Here is a 15992-nt window from a genome sequence, read left to right on the forward strand (position 1 = left end):
AGCAAGCCTAAGTAATGAATCAGTTATTAGTGTAGAATCAGTCTGTGATAATCTATTTACCAGCTAGTCAGCACTTTGTCAGGCCACAGAGAGGGCACATGCTGTTTACCTAAAACAGATTTCCCAGCTAATCTTTAGTGAAGCTAGGAACCCAAAAGTCACGTGGATCTCTCTTTAATTAAGAAAAGAATCTAGAATTTCTGAGCTTTGCAACTTATGTCTCTTTACTTTCCATTTGTATTTGTGAATGGATTTCATTTCTGACATTTTCTCTTTCTTCTATATTCTTTGTACTTCGGTTCTTTTTTTTTTAAAACAAACAAACTTTTCCACAAAGACCTCTTTTTGGCTTTGCCTATATTAGGTGGAAAAAGTGTTGCTGCAAACTATCGTTTGGAATACTGTGATCTTTCAATGCCTGTACATCACTTTGTGCCAACACAAAACAGCTGAGTCTTTTACAGTTTGTGATGCCATGAGGTGGCAATGTTTGGAACAGGGTCTGAGCTGACTATGAAGCATGATTATGCTTCAATGTGGACAGGCAACCGCAGACGTGTGGCAGTACTTGTTGAGTCATTTCTCTTAAACCCATCCCATGATGCAATGCATTGTGTTTGAAAATTACTCCTAAACCCTGGACCCAATAACAGTGTTGGGCACCTTGGTATAGTTGTATTAGGAATCCCAGAATGCACTGGTACAACTGGTTATAAGGTGAACCATTTCAGAGATTCAGAGATTCCAAGGCCAGAAGAGACCCTTGTGAACATCTAGTCTGACCTCCTGTATGACACAGGCCATAGAACTTTCCCAGAATAATTCCTACTGTGTGGGCATGCCAAAATGGGTCTGTCAGAAACAGTTTCTGACAGTTTTTGTGAACCTAAAAGAAACCGTTGTAAGAACAAGTGAGACAACCAGCCAGTACGTCCACTGACGATGTCAATACAATGGTTTCCTTGTTTAGATTGTACTGTTTTCTAGTCTCAGGTTTTGTAGAAGCCAGAACATTGGAGCATCAGAACAGACTGGGCATCAGGAGGCGCAGTGACTCCCAGGCCTGCTCACTACTCATTACGTTATACAGTGGATTGGAGCAGATTGCTCCCCTGGTTGCGCTGGCCCTGCTTCACGGGCTGGTGGATATGGACTAGGCCAGGGGCCTTGTTCCTTCTCATGACACCTCTCCTTTCTGGGCAAATTGCTCCCTGGAAGGAACAAAGAAGGGCCGGATTTTGCCCACGAGGCTGCTGTTGTGATCAGTCCTTGCAAAAGTTGTACAGAAGGGGGGTGAGTATTGAGGAGGCTTTTTACATGGACACACACTCTTACACAAGGGCCAATCACAGTCTAGCTCATAATGAAGAGACACGCTTTGATCTGGAGGTGGGGCAAGATGAAAAGCAATGCTTCCTGTTTGGGCAAAAAATTAAAAGATGGAGAATCAGTATATTATTTTGCTTTGTTTTGCTTTTATGTTAGTTAGCTGATAATTCACAAGCGGGTAGCATAGAGACACTCCCTCTGCTCTCATCTCATCCATCCTTTCACCCAAAGAGAATTCCATTCTAGTGACACAGCATTGTCATGCGTCAATGCACTAACTTCTCAGCTACAGACATCTTGGTTTTATTATTCATTTATTCGATAATCACAGTCTGGGGCCCCAATGTGCTAGACACTGTACCTTCACTGGCCAAAGAGTTTACAATCTAAATAATTCAAATCCTGGCTTAAATCAGCCATGAAAAGGAACATGTAGCATGTATGTGCACTCCACAGAACAATTACTTAATTCCATGCTTCATAACCCCAGGACTGGACCAGCGGCTGAGTCACCACTCAGGAGTGACTATGCCTGGCTCAAGACATTACAGCTGTCCTCTCAGCTTTAGATACCTTAAATTCATCCATAATTATTATTTTTTAAAGTTGCTTAATGTTTCTAATGGTGCTGTAGAGGTATTTTAGTTGTGTTTGAGGCATCAGAGAAATGAACGTTCAAAAATGAAACAGAGACAATACGACGGCTAAAAGTTGTCACCTGAGCATGAGTGCTGTAAACCTGCTCCTCTCTCTCTAAGCACTGACCCTTTGGAACTGGCTAACTGAGCATCACCTCACCAGAGGATTTTTACTGATTCATTTACAGTGATGCAACTTAGAATGAGCTGGTAGCAAAATACATCCAATACTATTTTTCTGTTTAGATACGAATTAAATGGTCATGTGAACAGGAAAACCACCTACACACCACACCACATAGACACCAGTTTTAGTCAGTACACCTCTAGTTCAAAGGCCCAGTCAGCTGAGTCCTATTGTGACACTCTGTACCCCAAAGTAACAGCCTACCACCCCCATATTTACCCTGGTGATATAATTATGATATGTTTTGTACAAAGTATGCCTTGTGAGGTATCATTTTAAAAGTCTTAATTCTTTAAACGTTACTTTTTCATTGGACTGTATGTGCTATCATTGTATGTGAAGTTATGAAGTTTGCTATGTATGTGTTGTGTTGTGAGGTTGGGAATACCCACAAGAGCCTTTCAGGTACAACAATGAAGAAGCCAGACAGTGTTGATGGCTCATTAAGGGGAATACACACGCTCACAAGGATTACCCCAGGAACTATACAATGGAAACTTTGCAGAGATAGCACATACACAATGGAGGCTGTTTGACTTACCTTACAGCAAAGTATCTTGCCAGCAAGCTGGAAGAAACCATAAAAGTGGGAAGTGAAGTCATAATTTGGCCTCACTCCCCCCACAACTCAACACTTGAAAACATGTCTAGAGGACAAAGACTTGGAGTGGGGAGGTGGTCCCAGGCAGGAAAGGAGGAATCCCAGCCTGTGTATGGAAGATTGGTAAACTGATTGTGCCATCAGGGAGAGATAATGCTTGATTCAAATCCTGTCTAGTTTATAGAACTTGGATTATGATTTTGCTTTATTTCTTAGGTAATCTGTTTTGATCTGTACACTTATAATCACTTAAAAATCTATCTGTTTTATATTTTACTTAAAACCAGTGTGGTTTGAGTGAAGTGCATGAAAAAAATCTTAGTGCAGTTAACAAAAGCCTGTATATGTCTTCTCCTCATTGAGGGGGGGGATGGACTGGATAATAAACTTACTCTGGTCAGTCTTTCAACCAGGGCAAGATACTACAGTTCTGGAGTCCTAGGCTGGGGAGCTGTGGGGAACTGGCTGGAGCCTCTCTATTGTTGATTCATAAGTGGCTGGCAAAAGCATTCGTATAACTCAGCTGGGTGTGTCCCTTCCAGTGAATGCCTGTGTGAGTACAGGACTGGGAGAGGTCTTCAGCTTGTCATGGCATCACAGTGAGAGAGGGAGCCCAGGCTGGTGAGACAGAGGGCTCAGCTGTACCGCAGTTACACATTGCACCTAGGAAATGCCCATCACACCTATGTAGGCTTAAGACCTTCATTGGTCTTAAATGCATGTAAATTTAATTTAAAATAACAGCTGAATTAAAGCTGTAGTCCAGAGGGCCATATAATATTGAAAATAGAATCTTTTCCAACATGTTGCTTGTACAGTTATTACCATTTAAACAGCATAGCCATTCAATATTTTATCTTATAAACCAAAATAAAGTTATTTTATTGGAATGCATATTTAAGATTTGGCTGCTTATTTGAAGAAGCATATACTCTTGTGTATGCAAAATACCATAACTTTCCTTTCCATTTTGAGCCAGAAAACTCAGAGGTGTGAAAAATATGACATAATGCATGGGTTGTTTTGGATTCAGCCAGTGTTTTAGGCAAAGGTTTTGGGATATAGATGTACTGGCACACTCAAAAGAATGTATATGTCATATATAAAACACACACACACATAGGTCACTTATGACCAAAAAAAATTATTTTCTATTTTTTATTTCAAAAGTTCTGTGAATTGGCCATTTTTACATTAAAACCTGTGGGATTAAAAATTTCTTTCTTTCAATTCTGTCTGTACTATGCCCAAAACAAATGTCTGCATTTTGTCCAAATCTCAAATTTTTAAAACATCAAGGTTTTTATCATTTGAAAATGTGACCATACTCAAGTGAACAGTTATGCATAACTAAATTCTGTGGATTTTAAAAATTGTATTTGTAAAATTGAATCATCAATCCAAATGTAAAAAAACCCCTCCATTGCCAAGCCATTGTGGCTTTATGCTGATGTAAGTTTTATATCAAGCCATCTAGCTGAGTTTCTATGGGGCTCTCATCACCATGGTATCTTCGGTAAACGCACATCTCTGTACCTTTAAGACCATTTTCCCTGTTGTGTGTACCAGATGGCACACAATGTGCTGTTTCTACAGACTTATCCATGGGGATACTCCCATCATACTGCTGCTGGTTTGGCATGACTGTGCATACAAAGCATCCTCCCTATTCAATTTCAAATTTTCCATATAACAGTGTATCCATGTGGGGAGGTAATATCTTTAATTGGACTGGCCTCTGTGGGTGAGTGAGACAAGCTTTCAAGCCACACGGAGCTCTTCTTCAGGTCTGGGAAAGGTACTCCCAGCATCACAGCAAATTTCTAGGTGGAGCAGATTGTTTAGCATAAGTGGTTAGCACATATTGTAAGGGATCATTCATGGGACCTTTCAAGATATTACCTCCCCGACTTTGTCTCTGTATGGGACTGATATGGTTACAGCTACACTACAAACAGTATATCTATGTGTTATGAATGGATAGAAATCCATACTGGATAGCAGTTGCCCCTTTCACTCATAATATTACTGTATAATATTGGAGCTAGAGATGGATTTAGGGATTTAGTAAATGGCAAACCCCTCTGACCTTAATTATTCTAATTCCTTCTCTAATCCTACCAGAGCTATGCAAATGAAATGCACTTCTAGTATCTAGCATAAAGATTACTTTGTGATGTTTAAGCTGCAATTGGGACACATGATGTTAAAAATTCAAAAGAATGTAATACAAGCCACCTATTGCCCAGATACCCTGGTATCAGAGAGCACAGAGACATTGTGACCCCTATTAATCAGCCATGAAGAGTGTGGAAATGCACCATATGACAACTCCATGTGTGTTCTTTTCATTGCATTCAGAAGGAAGAGTTCTGCAAAGGGGCTGTCAGAGTGGGAAGCCTGTTCTTTGACTTTTTTTTTATCTGCTCCCACACAAATATTCAAGGCTAACTTCACAAGCTGGTAAAGCACAAAGCAAAAGCTATGAAGAGACTAGGATCATTGCACTCATCTGAGAGTACAAGCCCAAGGATAGTTCAGCCTTTCCGTTCCCTTGTGCCCCTATGGATGGGGACCTAGAATATTGTCTGAGTGTGTGTCTTTTCTTTCTTTAAAATCATGTAACTATCTTTATAGATAGGACGATTGATAAGTTTACATTTGAGGTTTGAAAATGACAATGACCCTGTCCTTGTTGCTTATCTTTAATACTGACAGAGGATCAATTAGTTAGGACTCTTGCTTGGTGCTGAACATTTTGTCTCTGATCCAGCAAAGCATTTCAGTACATGCTTAACTTTAAGCGTGTGCATAATCCTACTGACCTTGGGATCAAGACCACAATGGGACAGATTCATTCTGACTGGCACAAGAAGTTGCATGTTGTACTTTCCTGTAAAATAAAGTGCTGCTGGTGCTTTTACAAGTGGGTGCTCCTCAAATTTGATTTCCTTTTTACTTTGTGATAAACCATACATAACCAGGGCTGCCTTTGAGTGTGTGTGTGTGTGTGTGTGTGTGTGTGTGTGCACATGCATGTGTTAGGGTGACCAGGTGTCCCGATTTTATAGGGACAGTCCCGATTTTGAGGTCTTTTTCTTATATAGGCTCCTATTAGCCCCCACCCCCTGTCCCGATTTTTCACATTTGCTGTCTGGTCACCCTAGCATGTGTGTAGGATTTGTCAGCAGTATTAAGTGTTGTGGCCAAATCCTTGCTGGCAGGGAAGACTTACCCACACACAGAGTAGGGGGTGAACGCTTTGAGAGAAGAAGAATCCCCCTCAACCTCCCCCTTCAGTCTTCTGATGGAATTTTAATTAGAGTGTCCAAGGAGCCCCCTAGATCCCTCTTCAGCGCACCACTGCACCAGCTTTGCTAACCAAGATTCACTTCAGGGTTCAGAGGTGGGAACTTTAATTGCCTCTAGGGGCTACCAAGAAACTGAGCCAGTGGAGGCTGCAGGAGGAAAACAATGAATCATCACACTCCCCAGTTGCCCTAACAATGCTCCATGCCCAACATGTGCTGTCCACTTTGCACAGCCCAGCCCAGGAGCGACTCCAGGCCTCAGCACGCCAAGCGCGTGCTTGGGGCAGCATGCCATGGGGGGGCGCTCTGCCGGTTGCCGGGAGGGAGGCAGGTGTCTCCAGTGGACCTCCCGCAGGCATGCCTGCAGAGGGTCTGCTGGTCCTGCGGCTCTGGTGGTCCACCAAAGCCGCGGGACCAGTGGACCCTCCACAGATACGCCTGCGGGAGGTCCACAGGAGCCGCCTGCCGCCCTCCTGGCGACTGGCAGAGCACCCCCTGCGGAATGCCACCCTGCGTGGGGCGGCGAAATGTCTAGAGCCGCCCCTGGCCCAGCCCCAGGCTTATGCAGTCAACTAGACTTTTAATAGCTGACCGGAGTTGCCAGAGTCCCTTTTCGGCCAGACATTCCGGTTGAAAAGTGGACACCTGGCAACCCTACTTTTGGGGGCCTGCTTTGAGCCTGGTGGAACCCATAGTGGAAGGAAATCTGTGTGCACTTCATGTCATTGCATCTGTAGACTTGCCACTGCCATGGGCCCTGTGCCAGGATCTGACCTGGCTCCCATTAGCACAAACTCTGCAGTGAAGCTGGCCCCGTGTCTGCGAGCATTTTCAAAATGAAAAGCATGACATAAATGCTAAAGCTCTCAATTATTATATCACTTCATTGCTGATTCACCAATGTGATTATATGAGAGAGTGCTGGGACTATCTACCCATTATCCCCCTATTTCATTATGAAAGCTTATTTTATTCTCTAAGAAATTACACACCAATACTCCAATCCATTCTATAGACGCATGGAAAACTGGACATGACCTTGTCTTCTGGCCTTTTTAAGAATAAATACATTTATTGTCCTTATGAGAAAAGAGATAAGAAAGCAGGTGGGTGGCAGCAATATTCCTTTCTCAGCATAAGGAGAATTTCTGATTTATTTAACTGATAAATTCACTGCAGGAGAATGTTTATGAGGCAACAGATATCTCCCCTGGTGCTGATTAGCAGAGACACTGCAGCCAGGGTGCTTATGGTCAGCAGGAGATATTTATGCTTCCTTATGCGTCTGAAAGGACATGATTATGTAGATCTTAACAAATAAAGTGCCGCCAATAATTTATTCAATAAATTTAGCTGTATTGATTGCCTGGGAACAGCTTCTGATTTTCTTGAATTTATATGTTATTCAAAATTATTCATAGAATAAATCCTACAAATAATTCTTGACCTGCAGATTGTGAACAGTTTGTTGCAAACATTTGCAATTTGACGTGTATTACTAATTGTTAACTGAACCCATTGATTATACAGACTAACGTTTTTATTCTCTGACTGGATGTGCATTAGTCCTGGAACCAGGTTTCTGGTGCAAACAGACACATTTATGAGCTCAACATTTGTTTTTAATGAACATTCTGTAATATTTACTTAAAATTCACTTCTTTGCAGTGATGTGTGATCAATATTTGCTGGAATACTCTTGAGAAGCAAACTCAAAAGAGGCGTGAACGCAGCTGAAACAAATTCAATTTTATCTGAGCAAACATTCTCCGAGCTTTTCTTCAGTGTGCCTCCAGTTCTGTGATGATGTTTAGCTTTGAGAAGCAGAAAACCCAGTTAATTATTGGCCAATTAGCCTGAAATCTTTTCTGAGCAAAAAATTAGTGCACATAATAGCCAATACTGAGTAAATATGGGCAGAAGATACCAAATAGTCAAAGAACAATACCGAATATTAACTGTGTTATGGTTCATAGCAGATTTTAAATGACTGCATTTTTCTGAGACGGTTGAAATGATTTGACACAAGATATTATTTGGGATTAATTCACCAAAAGTCCAGGAAAAGCTGACAGATCTGGGATGTGGGCTATAATATTTTGGTCACATTCTCTTAGATGAGGATATCAAATTCATTCCTTCAAAAGTGTCAATGATTTATAAAACTGGGGAATTGTGCTGAGCTGCAAAAGATACTTGGGATGATGATTTACCTTCCTAAATTTATTCCAGCTCTTACAGAAATGTTGGCATCATTAAGAGATCTCCTAAAGAAGTTCAATGGGATGCCCAGCAAGGCTCAGCATTCACCAGTGTGTAGTAGCTAATTGGCTGTACATGAACATTTGCCAAGTATAATATGTGTAAAGAGGTAACCTTTCAGGCCAATCCAGCCAAGTAAGGATGTGGAGCTGTGTCACTGCAAGAAATTTATGTGATTTATGCATCCAAGGTTCTCACATCCTTAGGAACATAGTAAGCTATGCACAGATCAGAAAAGAGAAGCAGTCACTTGTGTTCTGTTGTGATCGTTTCCCTCCATCAACATGCGTAGAGGAGGAAAGTTTCAGAGGTGAGTGACCACAAATAAGCCTATGGAGGCAAACATGAAAAAACCCTTGCATCAGCACCACTGAGGCTACAAAAAAATGATGTGTGATCCTCCATCTGGTCTCTTTACATCCAATAGAAGTGCAGAGTAGCACAGAGGGGCTCTAAAACACCTGGATCAAGCTATTGGACAATTCCCCAGTGCAGAAATTGAGAAAGATAACCCTAAACCTGCCTTCTGAGGATCCAGCATGTGCTGTTATGGGGGCGGGGTGAAGACAGGAGGGATGTATCAAGGAGATTCTTGGCCATGCTGCAGCCCACGGGCAGCCAGGGACATGTTGCTTTAACTTAGACAGGCCCCCTTGAGCTGTCTAAATTATGCCAGGAGTTGCAGAACAACTGAGCCACCTTAACCCCTCCCTCTCTTCCTGTGAGTGCTCACTTGATGTGCCTGAAAAAGCAGGAAAGGATATATCAGTCAGAGAGAGCTGAAGCAGTTTGTTTTTGCAAGGCTTGACAATATGGAGAAGTCATCTGAGAGACCAGTTAAGAGATGCCAGTGGGCCTGTGTCAGACAAGAAAAAAGACAGAACTCAAAACTAAAAGTAGCTAGAACTAAGCAAGTTCCTCAGTTATCCACATTGCTGAAAACTGTCCCTGCTGGCTGGTCAAAGGAAAAATGCCATGTCACCACAGGACAGAGTTCTGCACATCCCATGCCATGCTCCTTGACATTAGCAATGACAAAGCTCATTCATTCAGGGCCTGGTGGAGCAGAGCAGAGCAATCACGGCTTTGCTATTAAAACAGATCCCCATTTTGTGATGCTTGCCATATAAGCTATGAATGATGATAACAACAAATGATTCCGCAGCTTGCTGCCTGTGGGCCTTTCACTGAGACCTCAAAACTGATGCCCTGCCCACTTTTCATGGCAATTACAGTGCCCACGGCATTTCCTGTGAGAACAGTTGTCCTTTTCCCCATTCTGATGCACCGTGCTGTGCACTGGATGTACGCCTGACTTCTGCCTTCCATCTCAGAATTGGCTGTATTTCAGAGGTGAGTAAAAGGACTCTTACATTGGGAAGTGCTTTGGGATCCTTCAGTATGCTTGGTGCTACTCTCAGTGTGTGATGTGCCAAAAATACAGTGCTTCATTGCCCTTCTCTATTCTACAATATGTAGAATAGAGTGTGACATGCTACAATTTAAAAATGACAGGGGAAAATATAGCTGAAACAGCAACACAAATGATATAAACAGACATGACATAACAAAGAGGGACTGGAAGTGCTCAGTTTACAGAATCCGTAATAGAGAATATTCAGTGGGAACATAATCACCACTTATAAATACACACAGTGAAACAGAGAACTTAGGAAAGGGGGAACTTTCACATTAACTCAAGGTGGAGGAATGGAGATCAAGGAAGGAAAAGGTTAGGCTTTAGCCATCAACATAATGGCTTAACAGACCAATATAGCATTAGAACAGGCTGCCAAAGAAGAGGGTCGAGGCACTCTCACGAGACATGTTCAAATGCACATTAAACCAGATATTAGTGTGAACAAGGCAGCAAGTAGACCTGTAAAGTAATGGGGGTCAGATTGGATGACTTGAGTGACCTTTTCTGTCTGTCCTGACTATGAGTTACATCAGTTATATTTTAAAAAAACAACCCTCTCTGCTGTCCCTTCCCTTATTGGCAGTGCTGGCAAAGCAGCATCTCGCGAGCATACTACTGTCTGTGGCACCGTGCATTCTCATCTGGAAGAGGAGGCCTGTGATTTTGGCATGCTGCTCTCATTCATGCTAAAGGGAGTTCCAGCACATGCACAGGTGGCCTGCACATTGAGGGGAGGAGAGAAAAGTACATTTATTTTGCTACAGAGCATATGTCATGTATATCCTCCCTCAAACATACGTCAAATGCATTGACGTTTGGGCTGGCTCGCCCTCTCCCTTTGTCCCCATCGAAGGACTGGGGAGACTGGTTTGAGATGTTGCTGGCTTCTCTTCTTCTGGCATCAACTACTCCTCTCTTCCAGTGTCCACGAAGGGTCTGGGCAGAGTCGTGCAGATGCCGCAGTCGTACTACTCTTTCCCCAGTGCCAGCTGCTCTTTTCCCATTTGCCAGAGAAGCTGGTACAGGGAGCTGCTACTCTGGAGCTCCCTTTCTTCCAGTGACAGCTGTTCCTGCTCTTTTTTGCCAGGAGGCTGGCATGGGTTTCTCAATGTGAGTGGGAATGTTAACAAGTGGCATTCATTGCTCTGGTTAGTGGGTGGTATCATTTAATCTAGGGTTGTACCAATACCTCAGTAGTCAGAGATAATGATGTTCAGATTCCAGAGGGCTACTATTCAGAGTTTGGGAACCTTTGGATGCATTTAATATGGAATGAATAGTGATAAAATTGGAGCTATGATGGACAGGGCAGTAGGGCAGCAGCAGTATCACAAGAAAAGATGGAGAAGAGAACAAACAACTTGTTCACTTTCATATATTACAAAGAGAAGAGGCAGCAATAAGGCAGTAGCAGAAAGATATTGGACACCAAGAACTGGCAGAGCACAGTACTAGCAGCCAAAACTGGATCCATAGGATATAAATCATCGTCTCCCAGTTGTCTCATTTACTTGTGTAACCACAGTCTCCAGAAAAACAAAACTAAAGCACTAAAACAATGCAAACATCTAAAACCATCATGAGGTAGGAAAACAATGTAGCCTTCCCAGGCCAATCCATGCTATAAATTCCCGATCAAGCTGAACTTAGCGAAATAAAGACCTGATTTTATGACACACTTATTTTTCAGTGGGACTATATTTGGCATCACATATTACTCAGTCTGAGTGAGGATGGCAGAATCATCCCCCAGGAGTTTCAGAATGTGGGGAAATCAAGAATGCATGCAAACTTTGTTTTTTTTCAAAATGGCTGCCAGTGGGTATGGTAATTCCCTCAAGACTCTGAACGTACCATCCAGATTTGTTGATCTGTATATATTTAATTATTCCAAATATTTCCTTGCCTGTTCTTTTATTCAATACCTCTTCGGACTTGGGGCACAAATCTAGCTTTCTTTGCTTTTGCCTTTCAAATGAGCATAATTTTGCACTGTGTTATGACAGGCTGAGTCTGTCAGCCTTCATAGTGAGCTGCAAGACCCACCTTTTATCACTGGTCCACAAGGAGATGGGAGTTGGGTTTTGGGGTGGAGGGGGAGAAGGGGGTTGTGTGCAGGGTCAGTTAATTTCAGTTGTATTATGTTGTTGCTGTGTATTTGAGCTGATCTGAGGGAACTGATAAGTCTGTTTATTTTAGTGAATTAAAAAAAATTATCAAGGGTACCCAGAGCTTTGGATGTGAATTCTTTTATTAGAGTCGGTATACAGCTGAATAAATAATAAAATCCAGGGGAGTTGGTGCCTAATCTGCCTAGGCTTTTGTGAATCTCACTAGGCACCTTTCTGCAGCTTTATGCACCTAAATACCTTTGAAAATCTGGCCCATAGGAACCCAGGTCATTTTTGAAAGTAGGGCCTATGCTTCTAAGTCACTTAGGTGCTTTTGAAAATTTTACCAAGGTACCAAGTTGCATGGCCCAAAGCATCTCCAATGGACCCCGAGAGCTGTGGAGAATCTGCCTGGGGCCTGCAGAGTCCAGAACTTGGATGAAACATTTTTACTCACAGTTCTGGTCTTGCCAGTGGGTTTTCTCATGTATGTATAAAAGCCTGAATTTGGCCACGGTCTTCATTAGTCCCCAAGTGTCCTTCTCTTTATCTCCCTTCATTTCAAAAGGAAGAGAGAGATTATTTAATTCTATGCAGCAAGTGAAAGATTTTTTAACAACAGAAACCAAATTTTGCTAATGAACACCATGCCAGTAACAAGTCTCACTTTAATAGAGCTAACCAAATATTTTAATAATACTCTCAGAACTGTGTGTTCAGCGTGAGACAGGAGCAGCCTAAGAAATATCTCCATCTAACTGTTATTATGTGTGTCTGTGTAAAAGGTATATATTTAGGGACAGAGGATGTCACATGACCTGACTGAAAACATCAGCTTTATTTTTGCACATTAACCACAGCTTTTTATATCCTCATTACTACTAGCTCTGCTATGCGTGTGATGGAGGCCATAACTAGTATTGGATGGTATTTTCAGCTAGGATGGTATTTTCAGCTAGGCTATGTAATCCCTTATATTTAGAATACTTTTTTTTCTTTTTAACATTATATTCAACTGGCATCTGGATCCAGTAGGTCTTTCTCCAAACGCTCTCCCTACAGTTCCCATTGTTATAAACTCTGATCCACTCCCTTGATTTCTGCTACATTTCTTAGCTGGTGGAGGGCTGTTAGACACATTCAAAAAGTGCTTAAACCATTGAACCATTTCCCTTGTAATACTACATAGCCTGATAAAAAGAGCAAAGGGAAAAAAATGGCTTTGGTTGGAGGAAATTGCTTTGAAGCACAACGTGGTTTCTCGATCCTAATCCAACATGGGCAGTGGAGTTTTGGAACCCTTAGATGCAGCCTGTGACTAGTACTGCACTGCAAGGGATCAGGAAGCTAGCCCAGGGTTTAGAGATTTCCTCCACTATGCAAAGGGTGGTGACAAGTACATGGGCTCTCTGCTATCTGCCCCTCTACGAATGAAAATACAGTGTTTCTGCTTCATGTGGGTACAGCTGCCCCTTCAAGATTTAAACCTAGAAAAATACATAGATATAGGGCTCCTGGGCTATTATCAGGTGACGGAAAGCAGCTGGAAAGCCAACATAACTGGCCAGCTTGGGGAATCCATGGTTTTTACAGAGTCAGCATAGTTGGCTCTGCACCACTGGCATAGGGTGTGTGTTGGTAACTTGACCAGAGGTGTGGCTGGAGTGTGGCTGTACTCATATTAACCTGGTGTACCAGGCCTTTGAGACCACAGCTAATTAGTACAGAACCAGCCCCAGGATTAGGGAGCTACAGTTGGCTCTTTTGCAGCACTCCTCCTTCCCAGTCCTTCTTGGGCACAGTTGAAAATTGGTCCTATAGGGATTAGTAATGGGTGAACTCCAGAATGGTCCAAGCTTGGCTCAGAACAGGATCCCACATTTTGGATGCTTATCCAAGTTACCGTAGTGTTTTTAATCTAAACCATTATTTAATCATTATTTCTGTAGAGGAAATACCTCATAATTGTTGTGTTTGTATTAAGAAACCTGTAATCTTGCATGTGAGAGGAGACAATGGTTTTAAATTCACAGCCTTGAAGAGGCAGGACAAAGAAAATGTAGCAATATACTGTACCTTGACTTAACTTTAAGATGCTGATTGGTCATACAGAATGGGCTGTGGGTTACTGAGGACGGGCAGAGATAGGTAGTATCTGATATTCCATTCTGAAGGACCCCCAAAAGTTTCATATAATCCATATACAGAAATGAGCTGTAATGCAGATAACCCTGGGGTAGACTGTGGCAACAGTTTAACCACACAAAACTAGACAATATGAAGCATAGCATATCCACTATTTGTATTCCACTCCTTCTCCTTCCCACGCTGCCTTTTACTGTTTGTTAAATCCGGCTTTTGCATAAGTGGCCATCTTCTTGTCTGAGCTTCAGCTTGGCTGCATTCCCATTGGGAACAATGGGAAGTGGTTGCCATTTTGAAAGAGGGCAATTTTTCAGGCCTTGGTTCAAGAGCAAATTTCTAGTTATGGAAAAAAATGCCCCACCCCCCAAAAAACCTTAAAAAATTCTTTAAACGGAGCCAGTGCACAAGATTGCAGCATCATTTTAACTATACAACAAGTCCGAAAGGCCTGCATTATCCTATTATTAAAATCAGTCTACACATGGTGCTAAATTTCTTAAAGGCTCCATTTTAAAATTAATTTTAATTCATAATTTTATTAATAATTTTACTTGTAAATTTTCAACAAATTTGTTCTTCACTCAACAAATAAGTTCTGTATTTTAGGACAGATATACTGTAGTTTTGTTTCATAACAGAAGTTGGAATCCCTGCTTTTAAATGTGAAACTCAGCTCAGCCTTGACTATATCCAATGCAATTAGTGCTTCCCTAGTAATACTCCACTGCAATGTAACTGGCCACATTCTAATTTCACTAAGATAGTGAAGGTGACCCTTTATGAAAAGCACCATTGGATCTCTAATAGCCACAAGTGGTCAGTTTCACATTTCTTCTTGAAGATAAAAACTCCAGTAGGGGCATCCACATATTGGGGCATTGGTTCAAAAATTACCAAGTGGTAAGAGCTCCATCTGAATGACCATCACTTGGAAGAAGAAATCTACTTCAATAATTGCAACCAGGCAGTGATATGAAGATAGAAAAACTAATGACAAGGTTGTATTATTACATTCCTCTTTTTATTTCTTCAAAGAGAAACGCCAAGCAATTGCTTTAGAATCACTAGACAGACAACCAAAAGTGCCTAATGAACAGTATATAGATGTCATCATTGATAACACACGGTTAACATTTCAACAAGTACAACCTTTCTTAGACTGCAAATTCTGGAGGCACACTTTACATTAGCAGGGTTAAATGATACAGAGTTGGGAGTGATTGCAAACTAGATGAAGTTCATGTGATGAAGTGCCAAGATTGTGCAAAATATGAACATGCTAGTTCTTACTTGCTAACTGGCACAAGGGCCACAAAGATATTAGTCTTTAGATTTGCCTTCCAAGTACAAAATGATTGCTGGCAGTACACTATGAACATGTCAAGCTAAGGGAGTATGTTTAAAAAGGGTCAGTCAGTGTTTTTTTTTCTTTAAATGGTAGCCACTGAAAAGTTATGCAAACACTTCAGCTGTGGAATATATAATCTGACGTTTGGCTGGGTTCCCTTGTTGATCCAAGGAGTGAAGTATGCAGTATATGCCTAGCAGTTGTTTCACTGCTCATTCAAAAAGATAAACTATATCAGATATATTTTTCCCATTCTGCTTTAACTAGACCGCTTCCAGTAAGCAAACCTGATTCCCTGGTTTTCCAACAATACAGCAGTTTCTTTTAACAGCTGTAGATTCTAGAGGAGAAAGACCTGCAAATGGGGAATCATTGTGTGTGTGTGTGTGTGTGTGTGTGTGTGTGTGTGTGTGTGTGTGTGTGTGTGTGTGTGTGTGTGTGTGTGTGCGCGCGCGTGCATGCGCACATGCGATAAAAAGCCCAATCTGGATCCAGTTATCTGAAGCCTCCTCCACCAACATGGGTGGCTTGAGTAAAACATGACCCACATCCAAACCACCCCAGTAGTGGGTCTGCAAAATAAAAACTTCACCAATGAGGTGTTGCAAAATCAAATCATTCCTGACTTTGCCCATTTCTA

Source organism: Gopherus flavomarginatus, chromosome 3 (genome assembly GCF_025201925.1).
Source record: "Gopherus flavomarginatus isolate rGopFla2 chromosome 3, rGopFla2.mat.asm, whole genome shotgun sequence".
In the NCBI taxonomy this organism is placed as follows: Eukaryota; Metazoa; Chordata; order Testudines; family Testudinidae; genus Gopherus; species Gopherus flavomarginatus.